Source organism: Schistocerca nitens, chromosome 1 (genome assembly GCF_023898315.1).
Source record: "Schistocerca nitens isolate TAMUIC-IGC-003100 chromosome 1, iqSchNite1.1, whole genome shotgun sequence".
Lineage (NCBI taxonomy): Eukaryota > Metazoa > Arthropoda > Insecta > Orthoptera > Acrididae > Schistocerca > Schistocerca nitens.
In genome coordinates, this window is record NC_064614.1 from 609,186,872 (window position 1) to 609,189,957 (window position 3,086).

The 3,086-nt window shown below is 44.8% G+C and overlaps 1 non-coding gene across 1 annotated transcript; it reads left to right on the forward strand.

Annotated features, from left to right (window-relative positions):
• The first annotated feature begins 1,942 nt into the window (after positions 1–1,942).
• Positions 1,943–2,014, forward strand: Trnas-uga (transfer RNA serine (anticodon UGA)). The gene has a single exon. It is a non-coding gene; the product is annotated as a tRNA-Ser (tRNA).
• Positions 2,015–3,086: the final 1,072 nt, after the last annotated feature.

The window sequence follows — 3,086 nt, forward strand, 5'->3', positions numbered from 1 at the left end:
TTGCCCCCATTCTCTGCTAGCTTTATTCAACGGTGCTGTTTTCTGACGACAGCAGTCCTGGCACGTGTCGCTGGAGACACGAGAGTATCTTACTAGAGCGCTCCCGTGGACCAGCTGACGTACAGCCGTCACACATTGTGCCTGGGCGTTGACAAAATCTCGTGCACTCCCCGCAGAACCGAGTTTTATCGCAGTGGAACTCCTCTTCAGAATTTTGCGTCGCCGGGTATAACAGAAAATCGAACAGTATGGCTCGAGACATTTACTCCTCAGTCGCTTCAGGGTTTACTCTGTAGTTGCTTCAGGAATTCAGTGTTTGTTTTTACACTGAAGAGCAAAGAAACTGATACACCTACCTAATATCGTGCAGAGCCCCGCGAGCATGCAGATGTGCCGCAACACGACGTGAAATGGACTCGACTAATGTCTGAAGCAGTGCTGGAGGGAACTGACTTAATGAATCCTGCAGGGCTGTCCATAAATCCGTAATACTACGAGAGGGTGGAGATCTCTTCTGTAGAGCAAGTTGCAAATCATCCCAGATATGCTCAATAATGTTCCTGCCTGGGGATTTTGGTGGCCAGCGGAAGTGTTAAACTCGTACGAGTGTTCCTGTAGCCACTCTAGCAATTCTGGACGTGTGGGGTGTCGCATTGTCCTGCTGGAATTGCCAAGGTCCGTCGGAATGCACAATAGACGTGAATGGATGCAGGTGATCTGACTGAAAGCTTACGTACGTGTCACTTGTCAGAATCGTATGTAGACGTATCACGGGTCCCATATCACTCCAACTGCACACGCCCCACACCATTACAGAGGCTCCAGCCGCTTTAACAGTTCCCTGTTGACATGCAGGGTCCATGGATTCATGAGGTTGTTTCCATACCCGTGCACGTCCATCTGTACGATACAATTTCAAATGAGACTGCTCCAACCAGGCAATATGTTTCCAGTCACCAGCAGTCCAATTTCGGTGTTGATTGCCCAGACGAGGCGCAAAGCTTTGTGTCGTGCAGTCATCAAGGGTACACGAGTGGGCCTGCAGCTCCGAAAGCCCATATCGATGAGGTTTGGTTGAATGTTTCGCACGCTGACACTTGCTGACGGCCCAGCATTGAAATCTGCTGCAATTTGCGGAAGGATTCCACTTCTGTCACGTTGAACGATTCTCTTCAGTGGTCGTTGGCATCGTTCTTGCTGGATATTTTTCCGGCCGCAACGATGTAGGAGATTCAATGTTTTACAGAATTCCTCATATTCGCGGAATACTCGTGAGATGGTTGTACGGGAAAATCCCCACTTCATCGCTGCCTCGGAGATGCTGTGTCCCATCGCTCGTGCTCTGTAACAACACGTTCAAACTCACTTAAATCTTGATAACCTGCCATTGTAGCAGCAGCAACCGACCTAATAACTGCGCCAGACCCTCGTTGTCTTATACAGGCGTTGCCAACCGCAGCGCCGTATTCTACCTGTTTACATATCTCTGTATTTGAATACGCATGCCTGTACCAGTTTCTTTGGCGTTTCAGTGTATATGGCTGTATAAAGGTGAATTTCCTGAGCAGATAGCTTCGAGTGCCATTAGTGAGTTAACGCTATATTCCGGTTGCGGTCATCAGTCTGAGGACTGGTTTGAAGCAGCTCTCCATGCCTGTATAACCTGTCCAGGCCTCTTCATCTCTGTATGTAGCAACTTCTGCAACCTATATCGATTCGAACCTGCTTACTGTCGTCCAGCCTTGGTATAATTAAACTATATGGTTTCAAACGTCTTTTCAAGCCTCAAACGCCTATGATGCATACACGCAGACTGAAGCAATAAATGAAAGTTTGTATCAAGGCCGGGATTCGAACCCAAGTGGGCGGAGGCGTGAATGGGAATTTGGTTTGAGGAGGGAGGCGTGCTAGGGTAGTCCGTGCTGGGGTGCAAAACCAGTATGCCAGGGTAGCGCAGTGGTTAGCGCATCTGCCTTGAGAACAGGAGACCTGGGTTCAAATGCCAACCTTGACACAAATTTTCATTCATAGCTTCAGTCTGCGTTTACACATCATAACCCTTGTTCTCCCCATACACATTTTACTCGTTACAATTCCCTCCATTACCAAGCTGACAATGCCTTCATTCTTCTGAATGTGTCCAACCAAACGACCTCTTCAAATAATATTGCTACAACGCTCTTTTCTCCCCAATTCGATTCAGGATATCTCATTAGTTGTATGATTATTCATCCAGTCTTCGATATTCTCCTGTAGCACCACATTTTCTTCCTGAAACGAATGTCTGGCGTCCACATTGTCGTTTCACTTACTTACAAGGCTACACTCTAGACAAATACACTCAGTAAAGAATTCTCGATACCGAAATTTCTCATTTTCAGAAATGTTTTTCTTGCTATTGCCAGTCTGCGTTTTGTATGCTCATCAGTTATTTTGCTACTAAATAGCAAACCTTGTGCACTCAGTCTCCCTTCCTAATGCAATTCCACCTGATTTAATTCGACTGTATTTCATTACACTTGTTTCACTTTTGTTGATATCATCTGATAACCTTTCTTCATTCCGTTCAGCTAATCATCCAAGGCCTTCGGTGTCTCTGATAGGAATCCGATGTCGTCGGCAAATAACAAAGATAACCTTTCTTCATTCCGTTCAGCTAATCATCCAAGGCCTTCGGTGTCTCTGATAGGAATCCGATGTCGTCGGCAAATAACAAAGATTTTTTTTCTTTCTCCTTACCTTTACTACCGTTTTCAATTTGTCCTTGGTTTCCTGTACTGGTTGCATAACGTACAGATTGAATAATGTCTCACTCTCTTCCCAACTGCTGCTTGCCTTTCTCGTTTCTTTTTTTTTTCTTTTTTTTTTTTTCTCTGAACTGCAGTCTGATTTCTTTACAAGTTTTTAATCTTCTTGTCCATGTACTTTGTCGTTGTTGCCTTCTTTTATCAAGACTGCAAGAATAATATTACAGCTCTCGCTTTTACTATCTAATTCATTTTTTAGAAGGAAGGATTAGCTGACGTACGTATCTTAGATTAAGAATCTAAACTAAATAAAAGCTAAAGTAAATAACATGAACTCGA